Below are 13,375 nucleotides of genomic sequence, written 5' to 3'. Positions count from 1 at the left end.
TTTATACACCTATAATATTCAATAACGGAACTTAGAAAAAATGGGGTATACTGATGAATGTCCATTTTGTATTTGTGTATTCAAAGTGGTTAGGATAGATATATAGTTGCATTCTCTTAATAACTAGAATGATTTGTTCTAATGGTGTTTGTAAATAGGATCACAAGTCCACTTCTTGTACAGCAATTAACCACTAAGAAGAATACATGCAGTATATTATTTGTTGAAACTGTACTTTCGATTTGATTTGAAACTGTCTCATTGCTATCTGTTTATCAATAAAACTTTGAAGAAAAAAAATGGTTCATCAGAAGTTTCATTCATGTCTGCACTGCTGTGCATGCTTGTGTGTGTGTGTGTGTGTGTGTGTGTGTGTGTGTGTGTATGCGTGTATGTCAAAGGCAGTTTTGGTCAATTGTCAATTGTCCAAATAGGTCAATTGTCCTTTGCACCTGCAAGCTGAACTGGAGGGCATGGAGGCTGCCCTTGCTCTCCTGCGGGCCTTGGGTGCTCTAGGTGCCCTATTTCTGCATAATTCATGCCGAGAAGGGATTCTGCTTCATAATATATCTATTTTTGTTCGAGAGGAAAGATTTTTCTCCCTGGATTCACGATTAACATTGATGCTCCCCTGGAGATGGGCTGCATCTGTGCTGACCGGGGGGCTCGCAGGTGGGTGAAGCGCATAGAGCTGCTCACAGGCTTTGGTGAGAGGAGGGAGAGCAGATGGGGCTGCCTTCTGTTCCTGCTCCAGTGTGCAGAGGACAGTCCTTGCTGAGGCCCTCAAAGCATTGATCGCTGTGGACTCTCCTTTCCTGAGATGTGGGGCTGGGGCTCTGCACTGTACAACCTGGCTCGACTTCGAGGATCCAGCTTGGCCCACATGGCTCTGCCTTGCCTTCTTCATTCCCATTCGTGGACACCACCGAGCCTCCAGGCCAGATGCAGACTGGCTCCTGACATTAACTTGTTGAGGGATCCTAAAGGTCAGGTGACTTGGGTTCCCAGGGATGATGGAGGATGGCTCTAGACTTGGGGAGTAACTTTTCCATGGGGTGCGCTCCTTAACAGTCCAAGGAGCTTAAGTGAAGATAGAGTGGGCACCAAGTCTCCGCTCTGCTTTCCTCCCAGCGTCTTCTACGTAGTGATGAGATAGGGTGCCAGGCAAACCAGCACAGACACGTGGACAACTGGTCGACTTAGCTTGGGCACACAGGAGCCAGAGGGACAAAGGCAGCACTTCAGGAGCTCTTGAGAAGGCAGGCCCAGTACAGTGCTCTTTATCCACAGGGGAGGCCTTCTTCCTAGGGAGAGGTGCTGGGCCAGGAGAGCTACTGCCCAAGCTAAGCTCCTCCCTCGTGCCTCCTCTGTGACTTCTCCACGAAGACGTCTTATCTTGCTGATTCAGTTATGCTCTTTGAACTCCTCTTCCTCAGTCTATTTTATTTCTACCAAAAATATCACTTAAAAGGTGTTCCTGGGCACACATGTCCCTCCCTAGCTCTGCAAATACCACATTGAGCCTGAATTTCCCTCTTACTTAATAGAATGCATTTTCACCCTCCTGCGACTTACTTGTGAGGTGGTCCAGGGTCCGCGAAATGTGCTAAAATGCCAGGAGTGCTGTCTGTCTGGTCACTGCACAGGACTGAGTTCAGATGTAGCTCTTTGAACTTCAGTTGCCCTCTCAGAAAACCTGATGCGCTGAAATGCTTAGGTGGGGGTGGCACGTGCCGTTTCTATGGCATTGTCTGTCGCGTGCAGAGTTCTGAGCAATGAATTCTTTATTTTCCTTGAAGAAGCAAGCTCGCCTAGCAGGCAAGAGTCTAGATTTGCAATAGAAATAGCATTGAAACTGGTAATTTAGGGACGTGGCTCACTTCGTGCGAGTGAATTGGTTTGGATTTCACTCTTAGTAGCTAAGAACCTAGCTGACTTTGCTGTTGTTAGACCTTTATCTGTAAACAAAGAACGTCAAATGGGCTATGAAGAAAACAGGTAATCAGGGTGTTCAAGGAATATATAAAACTTGAATTAAATATCAATTTTTCTATGCAACATTTGCCTTGTTCCCCTCGAGGGTCTGATGGAGCGATACTGCCTGACTTTGGGCAATTTCCTTAGGTCTGTAGTAATATACCATTCTCTCATTTATCATTTAAAAAAATTTCCTGTTTTCTTATTTTTGGTGGAAACGGGGATTGAACTCAGGCCCTTGTGCTTGCCAGGGAAGCGCTTATTCTACTGAGCCATTCCCCAGTCCTTCTGTTTTCTTTTTGTGATACTGGGGATTAAATTCAGAACTTTGCACTTGCCATTCTACTGAGCTATCTCCCGGGCCCAACCATTCTCTCAGTTAGTGCTGACTACTTATTGAAGTCTTCTCAGTGATATATCAGCCAAGTTAGAAAACTGTGAGGACCTAGAGGGAGGGCAAACATGTAGCAGGTGTTAGACATCTTCAGCAGACACAGCTCTAGTTATCTCTGGAACATATTATAGAAAGGGGAAGAAGCAGCTGCAGACTGTGTTAAATATATAATTTATCCTCCAATTGATCTTGCTTTTCTCGATCAGTGGTTTTTTTCGTTAGGAATAACTTTTACTCCCCTCATAAGAGACATTGGGGGAAAGTTGGGACATCTTTATTGTCATCACTGGGATGGTGGAGAAAGGTAGGTGCGGCGGTACTACTGGCATCGTGTGGGGGGAGGAAGGGCATGGCTAAACCTGTAGTGCTCAGGGTAGCACCCCCCTGCGGCTCCCACATGCTCTAGCCCCAATGTCAAAAGCATTAAACGGAAGCCTTGCCATGGATGGGTCTTGACTTCATCAGGCTCCGTGAATGGAGGGTAAATTTTATTTTCTTCAGTAAATTAGGCCAATGATCACAGGTCCTAAGTTTTATTTTATTATTTTTTGTATTTTACAGAAGGGTCTACAGGGTGTTCAGGGTCTCACTACTAGATTGGACTTGTAGTGATCTGCCTGTTTACAGCCTCCCAAGAGCTGGGATTACAGGCACACACCACCACACCCAGTCTCAAGTGCCATCTCAGCAGGTCCAGAGGTCAAACTCCCGGCCCCTGCACCTGCTTATAGGTATTTTAATCTGCTGAGCTATTTGACTGGCTCTTTGTATTAATATTGTTTAGACAAGATACCACTTCTGCATCTCTTCCTCTGAATAGCTACTATGAAAACATCAATATGCAATGTATTAATTATTGTAACTGTCCTACTAACCTGTTTTGAAACTGTTTCATTGCTATTTTTTCTCGTTAAAATAAATAAAAAATTTAAAAAAATAAATGAAAATATAAGCTGAAAAGTGATTCTGATTAATGGAGAGTTGTAAATTAGCTGTGACTCCTTTTAGTGAAAAGTCATGGTGAAACAAGTTCCAGGAATCAAATTTATTTAAATAAGATTATTCAAATTTTCACATCATTTTTACTTGTTGAATTAAACAACAACAGAAATCTCTTTTTAATTTAATCAAGTATGCGAATAAAACCCACAATATGGTACTTCCTCAAGGATGGCAAATCTTTAACACTGAAGCCAAATTAAGATTCTCTGTAGGTTCCCAATCATTTTGTTCTGCCCTCCCATGATTTCATGCTTATCAATCTGTTTTTGGTCACATTACCACGTTGGGGCTCAGTTACTCATCTGAAGGAATGACAAGTCAGACAAGTGACCCTCATGGTGCTCACCAAGATTCTGTGCCCTGAGCAAAAATCGGCCTGGGGAGCTGAATTGTGGGGAGACGTTCAGGCTATGGACACATTGGTTTTTGTGGTCTCTCTGGGACTGAGGGGGACCTCAAGGCCACTGTTTTTACTTGTTGCTTCTCCCGTATGTTTTTTAGGTCGGTGAGGATCTGTTAGTTGGCTTCCTTCACTGGGTTTTGGTGTCACAGCTTCAGAGGGCTCAGTCCACGGCCACCTGGCACTGTTGCTCCTAGGTCCATGGTGAGTAAGTGCATTGTGGTGGCAGTGCATGGGGGAAGGAACCTGCTCACGCAGTGAAGGGGCAGGGGATGGCAGGAGGGGGGAGGGGCATGGAGGAAAGGGAGGAACACGTCCTGCAACTGTGCTGAAGATAGCAGTGTGTAACGGTAGGGTCATGCCTGGAATGCCTGTCATTCTGGTCTTCTAAATATGTACTGCTTGTCATTACATACCAATTACTGCCATACTGTCTCTTGAGTCAATGTTTATTTTTTAAAAAAGGAGTAATAAATGAAAAATAGAAGAAAAAAAAGTCACAGGACTGTCATGCTACAATGCTGTATGTGGTTAGATTTCTAAATTTGTGTGTAAAATATGTAATTGTTTATTCATATTTTTAAAATTTCTTTTAATTTTTAATTTTTTTCTTCATATTCTGTAGGGACTTAAAGTTTAGCATATCAATACTTGATGGAAAATGCCTGTTTCATGTTATGCCTAAGATGTTTGATATTCAGACAGACAGTGAGGTTAAACCCAACTGCGTATATTGTAGGGTAATAATAAGCTTCTCTTCTGGAGGGTTAACAACTTAAGTTTTCAGACCAAAACTTAGAGAAAAAGAAGGGCTACAAGGATAGCCAACATTTTGGCCCTAGCCTTTCAAGGTCAGTGAAGACTCAGGACGTAAGAGAACCTATACTGTAACATCCTGTAACTCAGTGGTGTCCCATATTTTCTGATCAAGGAGATTATGGGACCTCAGAGGAATGTGATCGATGATGTAGAGTGTGCCTAAGGAGAATCATACGGAGAGAAAACATTCTCTCAGGCTTTCACAGAGAACAAATTGATCAAGCAATGGCCATAACTCATCCACATGGCTGACACTGACACAGGATCTACAAACTGCAGTACAGGGTTTCAGGATAAATCCTGAGGGGACTTGACTGACTTTATCAGATACAAAAGTTACATTTCTTGTTATAAAGGTCTTGCCTTATCTTGGTCTTAACCATCTTACAGAAAGGTAAAAAAATGAGGTATAAGGGGTGAAGCTATGTTGGTATGCTGGGCTGTAAAGGGCTCAGGTCAGCAACTTCTGACATTGCCAGTTCTGCGGATGACCCACTACTATTATGAACTCCTGGACTATATTGGAATATTTTGCTGAATTCATGCATCTACAATGTTTAAATGACAATGGAATGGGTATTGCATTCCATCTCTGACAAAACTAAACAAAAAATGGGGATACAAATGAATGACCATTTTGTATTGGTAAATTCAAAGTAGCTAGGATAGAGATACAGCTACATTCTGTTAATTCAATGAATAAGAAGATTTGTTCTAATAGTATTTGTGGACGGTATGTCATGTCTGCATTTTATATAATGAATAACTACTGAGACAACAACGTGCAATGTATCTATTATTGAAACTCCTATTTATCGGTTTTGAAACTGTCTCATTGCTGTTTCTCAATAAAATTATTTAAAAAAAAAAAACACACCAAAACACACTCTCTGTGACTTGCTTCCTCCAAGTGGGCCCCACGAGCTGGAGTCTACGACTTCAACATAACCCTTGGGAGACCTCTGCAGGCCCAGGTTAAATAAGCCAGAAATGTCGTTTTCTCTTCTCCTGGTGACTGGGTTGCAACTGACTGAGTGAACTTGGCCTCAGTCCCTGCTTTGTGCAATTCTGACCAGTTGGCCGCACGGGCGCTCAGGCCTCATCTCAGCCCCTTGAGCTGGGATAGGCTTGGAGGCATTGGTTGTCAGAAAAGAGGGCTCTGCCAAGACACTGGACTGAATTTGGTTCCTCCATGAAGCAAGGAACAGGTGGAAGGGGGCTCCTCAGCAGCACCGTTCTCAAATCTGGGGAAATTCCGCAAGAAGCGCCCAGACAGAGTGCCACAGTAAGTTCTCTGTAAAACATACTTTCTGGAACCAAGTTGTTGTGCAGTTTCCTGCCGCAGTGCTCTGGACCTGACAAACAACTTGCGTCAGTCAGTTGGACATCAGCAAACAGGACACAGGCAGAAGCCACGAAGCCCACATGTTTGGGACTCGCCCCCCCTTGGATTCCTGAGGCCATGAAAGGAGAGGAGCTCAGAACAGAGGGCAGCAACAGGTACACAGGCCAAGCTCCCTGGGAGCTCTGTGACAGCTGAGCTGCCCAAGCACTGCAGACCTGCATGCACCAGCAGAACAGCTCCGCTGAGCCAGTCCTGAGTCACCGACACTGGGAGCAGTGATGTCCTGGGTAATTTGTTATAGAGAAAGATAACCTAGGTCTTCAGGGCTGAGAAAACCAGCTCAGGGCCCTGTCACCCTCTCCCGTGTGTGTTAATGTTGGGACACTACCAGTTGTCTTTGAAGGAGGCTGTAGCTTTTCACTCAGTGAGTCTAATGGACTCTAGAACATCAAAGAATGGGGACTGGGCCCATTTATATTAGTGTCATCTATTGTCATTGCCTCACAGTTTAAGTTTATACAGTGACGGCATGCAGCGTATGCACACGTGTGTGCTGCAGGATGAGGAGGAAGTACTTCACACACTGCTGTAGGTGGGTGCTGAGTGCCCCCCAGGGTCCTTTTATTCAAGCCATGTTCTCCATGGTGGCACTAGTGGGAGGAGTGGAACCTGGATGGGGCCTAGCGAGAGGTCCCTGGGGATTCCTATGAGGGAGACAGTGAGCTCCAGCCCCCTCCTCTTCTGCTGCTACACTTGCGGGTCATGGGTGAACCCTTGTCCCCTACCGTGTGCTCCTCCCAGGCTGTGCTTTCTCTCCACAGGACCAAAGCAATGGGCTGTGGAGCCAGTGACCACGGACCGAACCTTCCAAGATTGTGAGCTAAAAACAAACCGATTCTCTTTATAAGATTATTTTTTTTATAAGATTATTATTCTAGGTATGATCATAGTGATATAAAGCCAAAGTACACACACACACACTCTCTCTCTCTCTCGACACACATGAAAAATGAAGAATGACAAATCAGGTGTAACAAATGTGGGTCATCCCAAATCTTGAAGTTCTTTTTTTTTTTTATTTTACGGAGAAAATGTAAAACAAAATTTCACAAGAAGATGACAGGAGAATGACATTGGCTAATGCACTACATATTATTATTTTTAAAGCAGTTACTCATAGCACAAGATATGGGCAAAAAAATTTTTCCAGTTGGTACAAGAGCAAACTTTCCTTTTCCTTAAACTAAGAGACACTAACAGTATAACTAACTTGCATGTTTTCTCTCTTTTCCCTTCCTTCCTTTCTCCTTTCCTCCTCCTAGTTCATTTTTCTTTTTAAAACAATTTTGTCCCATTTCACAGTGTCTATCGGACATTTTAGATCTTATTTGCTCTTTTAGTTTCTCACACCAGAAAGACACCATGATGTCTACCTATGTGAATCTGATTTATTTCACTAATGAATATGGTCTCAGATTGCACCATAAGCTTATCCTTCTGTATGGCTAAGTAGTACTCCATTGTATAAAAAGACCACATCTTTTTTTTTTTTTTGTATCCATTCCTCTGTTAATGGGCATCTGGGTTGTTTCTAGGATTTAGCTATTTAGTTATAACAGCAAATCGTGCTGTTATAAACATTGATACACACATTTCACTGTGATATGATATTTTAATTCTTCCGGGAAAATATCCAGAAGGAGAAGAGCTGGGTTGAATGGGACCTCTAACCCTAGCTTTTCAGGGATACCCATATTGATTTTTATAGTGATTGCATGAGTCTGCCCTTTCAGTAGCCACATAAGAGGGGTCCTTTCCCCCAGAGCCCCTCTAGCATTCGTTGTTGGCTGGTTTCTTGATGATAGCCATTCTCTCTGGGGTGAGATGGAATCTCAGTGTTGTTTTAATTTGTATCTCTCTAGTGACCAAGGATGTTGAACGTTTTAAAAATATTTATTTGTCATTTATATTTCTTCATCTGAGAAGTGTGTATTATTCATCTCAGATGCCTACATTTGAGTTGAGTCTTTGAATTTGGGGACCTGATTTTTTTCAATTCTTTATATGTTTAAGATAGAAAACCCTTTTTCTGAGGGTAAAGTGACTAAATTTTTTTTCCCCATTCTGTGGGTTGTCTTTTCACTCTGTTGGTGATTTCTTTTGATGTGCAAAAGCTTTTTAATGGGACCCCAGCTGTTGATTCTTTGAAGTATTTCCCGTGAAGTTTGGGTTTTATTCATGAACTCTCTGCTTAGCCCTGATTATCTTCAAGATTTGCATCTACTTTATCTTCAGGTAGATTGAATGTTTCTGTATTAATATTTAAAGTATTGATCCATTTTTATGTTAGTTTAGTGCCTAGTCAGAGACATGGGTTTAGTTTTAGTTTTTAGCCTATAGAGATCCAGTTTTTGCAGCACCCCTTAATTTTTTTAAAAAATTATTTATTTGGTACAGGGTATTATTATGCAGCTTGGACTGATGGTGATCCTGTTCTCTCAGTCTCCCCAGTGCTGGGATTGCAGGCAAGCACCACAAAGCCCGGTTTTGGTGGCCAACTTGGTGCAGGGCCAGTGTGGCATACAGCACTGGGGATTGAACCCAGGTCCTTGTGCTTGCAATTAGACCACAGAGTTATCTCCCTGGCCCAGACACCCTTTATTAAAGAGGTATATTGCTTCCAATGAACCTATTTAACTCCTTTGTCAAAGACAAGTTGGCTGAGTGTGTTGAGATTTGTGTCTGTAGTTTGTAATCTATTCCGTTGGTCTTCAGGTCTGGAATTTTTTTCCCCACTACCATGCTGATTTTTATCACAGTAGCTTTGTAGTATAATTTCAAATCAAGAATTGTGATGCCTTCTGCCTTGCCTTTGTTGCCCAGGCTTTGCTGGGCAAAGTTCTAGTTCCAAATGAATTTTAGGGATATTTTCTCTCATTCTGTGAAGTGTGTTATTGGCATTTTGATTAGGATTGCATTAAACCTGTGCAACAGTTTTGGGAGTATGTCCATTTCACTATGTTGGTTCTTCCTATCCATGAGCAAGGGATGCTTTTCTGATATTTTCTTCAGCCTCCTTTCTCAAAGTACTATACATTTCGATGAATAGATGTTTTACTTCTTTGTTAGATTGATTCCTAAGCATTTCATTTTTTTTTTGATGCTACCATGAAAGTGTGTTATCTCTAATTTCTCTCTCATTGAGTTTGTTGTTTGTGTAGGATGCTAATGATTTTTGACTGTTGATTTTGTATCCAGCTATGTCATTTGGTAATTAAATCTAGAAGTCTTTTGGTAGAGCTTTTGGGATTTCTATGTAGAGTATCATGTTATCTGTGAATAATGATAATTTAACAGTTCTTTAGAGATAAAAATTTACAGAAGTTAAATGAAAATGGGATATTTAAAATATATGCTTTCAGGGCTGGGGAGATAGCTCAGTGGACTAAGTGCGTGCTTAGGAAAGTGCAGGGACTGGGGTTTGATCCCTGGCACCACATGCTGTACTGGCCCTGCCCCAGTGCACGCTGAACTGGCCACTGAGACCAGGCATGGTGGTGCATGCCTATGATCCCAGCGCTGGGGAGGCAGAGACAGGAGGATCATTATGAGTGTGAGCTGCACTTGTACCAAATACATAAATAAATAAAAAAAACCAGAACATATGCTTTCAAAAAGTGTCTTTTAAGACATAACTAATTTTAATTTAAAGCATGTTATAAACTTCATAGTTCCATGATCCTTAGGGAGTGTGGAATAATTATTCTTTATTTGAACTGTATTTCAAAAGGACTGTACGGATTCAAATGACAAATCCATCACATAAGCTAAAACTCTAACTGGCAGCCTCGGTCATTATTGAGCACTGCTATTTGGATGGCACTTGCTAAACCATACTTGATGTCTGATCACTTTAAGCAGACAGGGCAATGACTCTGTTTCAAAATCTTAGATCTTCTTCTGAATATGTGTGGTTTCATTTAATAATCCCAATAATTTGAATAAGTAGCTATGAATATCCTCTTTGTAGAGAAGAGAAAGCAGGCTGAGAGGTTAACAATTTGCCCAAGGTCACTGAAAGGGCAGGAGTGGACCTGGAGTTTGTAATCAGTTTGGGCGGACCCGAAGTCCATCCTTTTGACTCTCCACACCTTCTAACATGACTGTTAGGGCTGGGGAGATAGCTCGTGGTCCAAGCACTTGCCCGGAACATGCAAGGATCCAGGTTTGATCCCCAGGACTGTTCGCTGTGCAGGCTTCAGAACCCCCCTGGGTGAGCTGTACCAGCCACCAAAACTGAGTGTGGTGCCTGTAGTCCCAGGGCTGAGGAGGCCAAGGCAGGAGTAGCACTACGAGTCTGAGCTTCGTAGAAAGACCCTGTACCAAATAAATAAATGAATAAAAGATTAAAAAATTTTAAATGAGTGTTAATCATCTTTGGAAAATGTCTTACTGGTGTTCTATTTCAAAAGGCAAATGTGCAGTTTAAGGAACCAGAACCAGAGCTTTAGACTTTTACTTCTTTGTCCTTGTATGGAAGCCCATGAACTAACGCTGCTTTGACATCAATGGCAGAGAATCCTAAATGTCTCCCTGAAATCATGGACTAGGAAGCAGCCACCTAGCCAGGGCTGTTATTTTTTTTTTTCACCTATAAACATAAATGATATGGGTGGTGTCTATATAGAGGTGGCTAAGCAGTGTGTGTTCTCCATCTATCCCCTGGGAGGTAGCACCAGGGGCCCTTGGAAACTACCTATCCCACCAAGAGTCCTGCAGATTGCTCTCTTCTACCTAAGCAGAAAAAACTCAGAGGCCCTTAAGTGAGTGGAGCCTGTTCCTTTTTTTGTAATATCATTTCAATTGGGAGTTTCTTCCTGAAGTGGTCAGTGTTACTCTGCTGCACCAAATGAAAGAAAACAAGTGAAACATCTCCGGAGTTCAGGACACAGTGTAGTCTATGCTTCCTGAAATGAGGCTGGTGGAACAGCTGGATTGGGGTGCGGGGGATCTTCCAGTTATGCAGTTAATAAGAACTGTGTCTGTGTTTGTCCTTACTTTAAATGTGCCCCTGGGGTGAGGTGAGGAAGGGGGTTTAAGGCAAGGCTGAGGGAAGAACTGATTTCTCAAGTCCTTTTGCTCTATAGTCCAGATGGTACCTTTGCAATGAGAAGCGACTCTAAGGAGACAGGGGAGAGGTTGCAGTACTTTTTTTTTTTTTTTTAAAAAGTGGACAGAGGTGGAAGTGGGTGTCTTCAAAATGAGAGAACAGAAATTCCTGCGGGAGTGGTTTTCTAAGAAATGTAAAGTTGATGTCGGACCAGACAGAGTACACATACTTTTCTCTTTTCAAAACCTTGGGTCTTCTGCAAGGAAAAAGGTTAAAAGCAGGTTTTAAAAGGCCCTCCGCAGAATAAATCATATGTTATTTTCCTGCTTTGCAGGGAGGTACTTTTCTGAGCGCTAAGGTGACTGATATTGATTTCATTAAAAATAAAGACCTTCCTTCTTTGAAATCCCTGTGGCTCCTAGTTGCTTCTGTTCTGCACTTCGCTTATGCTGTATTTTTGAAAATCAATTTAATTAAAGATGTCATGTATGGCTGGTTTATTGAATCTCATCTGAAAAATAATGGATAACAAGAAAAATGAGTTGGCCTTATGACCAAACAAACAGGCATTTTGGATACTAGGCTTGGGGAGAAATAAAACTAATTCTTTAAACATCAATTAATGAGAACACTTTCACCAGTGCTATGTGGGAGGGAAAGATGTTTGTATTTGAGGATGGAAAATAGAATCACTTAAAGTGGGCTCTTGCAGTAGTTACAACTTCATGTTTCTTTTAGGCAGCCATCCCTCTTTGCAGTCATGAGTTCCCATTTAAAATCTATTTCATAAAATAATAACCTAAGGGCCAGCCAAATAGCTCAGCAGATTAAAATGCCTGCAAGCAAGCACAGGTTCAATCCCCAGGCCAGCCGTGCCAGCCCCACCCCCAGGCACACTGAGATATCAATTGAGACTGTGCATGGTGGATCCCAGCTCTTGGGAGGCTGTAAACAGGCGGATAACTACAAGTCCCATCTAGTAGTGAGATCCTGAACACCCTATGTACCCTTCCCTAAAATACACAAAATACTAATACTAATACTAATACTAATGATAATGATAATAATAACCAAAATAAATACCTTGTACTATGTAATTTAATGAAAACTGTACTTTATTTGTTGCTCATGGGAAGAAATCCCTGACTTTTGATTCAATCTTTGGGAGAATATTCTTGTTTCATCTTAGAGAAGCAGGAAAAGTCAGGCTTTCTCCCTCTAGAGAAGAGCAAGGAAAACAGCAGCAGAAACCCAACCATCCTTGCAACAGAAGGGACACTAATTCCGTGAAGAAGCCGGCAGTGTTTCTACAGCAGAGAGGAGACTTCTCTATCAGGGCCTCTCAGCTTCTGTGCTGCCGGCAATTTAGGCCAGGTAGTGCTTCTAGTGGGCACAGCCTTGTATGTTATAGGAAATTAAATAGTGTCACTGGCCTTTGTCCAGTAAGTGACACTTGCCACTCACCCCTAGCTATGACCATCAAAATTATCTTCAGATATTGCTAAACTCTTCTTGGGGCTATTAGAACTACTGTTCTAAAGTTATGCAGTAGAAATATAATGTGAGCCACATGGAATTTTAAATTTTTCTTGGAGCCACATTAAAAATACAAATGAACAGATAAAATCTATTCAAATAATTTATTTTATTTATCTAAATATTCAAAAAAATTTCACTCATAATATGAATCAATTGAGATTTGCTATGTTCCCTTTTTTGGATAAATTCTGAAATCTAGTGGTATTGTATACTTGAAGAATATCTCAGATCTGACTACCAAGTTTCAAACATTGAACACCCAATATGGTTGGTGGACAGCATAGTGGAAAATATAGTTCCAAAGCCACTAACCTCTGCTTTTGATTGCCAGCTAATTGAGCTTAGAAATAGACAAAAGTTCTTTAAAAAAATTTCATTTTTTATGATTATAAACATGAATCCATTCAATTTAGTTGCTTTAGATATTATAAGGACAAATACAGAAACTCATGTATCTTTTTTATTAATTTTATTGAGAAACAAATAGCAATGAGACAGTTTCAAACCCAATTACAAGGACAGTTTCAATGATTACTACATTGCATATTGTTGTCTTCTTAGTGGTTATTCATAGTACAAGATGCAGACATGATACCCTGTCCAAACACTATTAGTACATATCTTACTTCTCATTGAATTAAGAGAAAGTACATCCAGGGGCATACTGCAACTTCTCTTGTCTTTTGAATTATGCTCTTTGTTATTTCCTAAATGCTACTTCTGGAGGTATTAAAATATTTCAAGTTTGTATAACTAGAAAATCTTACTTTTAGTTTTCAAAGGTATGTT

Source organism: Octodon degus, unplaced genomic scaffold, assembly GCF_000260255.1.
Source record: "Octodon degus isolate 3935 unplaced genomic scaffold, OctDeg1.0 scaffold00002, whole genome shotgun sequence".
Classification (NCBI taxonomy): Eukaryota; Metazoa; Chordata; class Mammalia; order Rodentia; family Octodontidae; genus Octodon; species Octodon degus.
The sequence above is the reverse complement of the archived record's forward strand: the minus strand, read 5'-3'. Positions refer to the sequence as shown.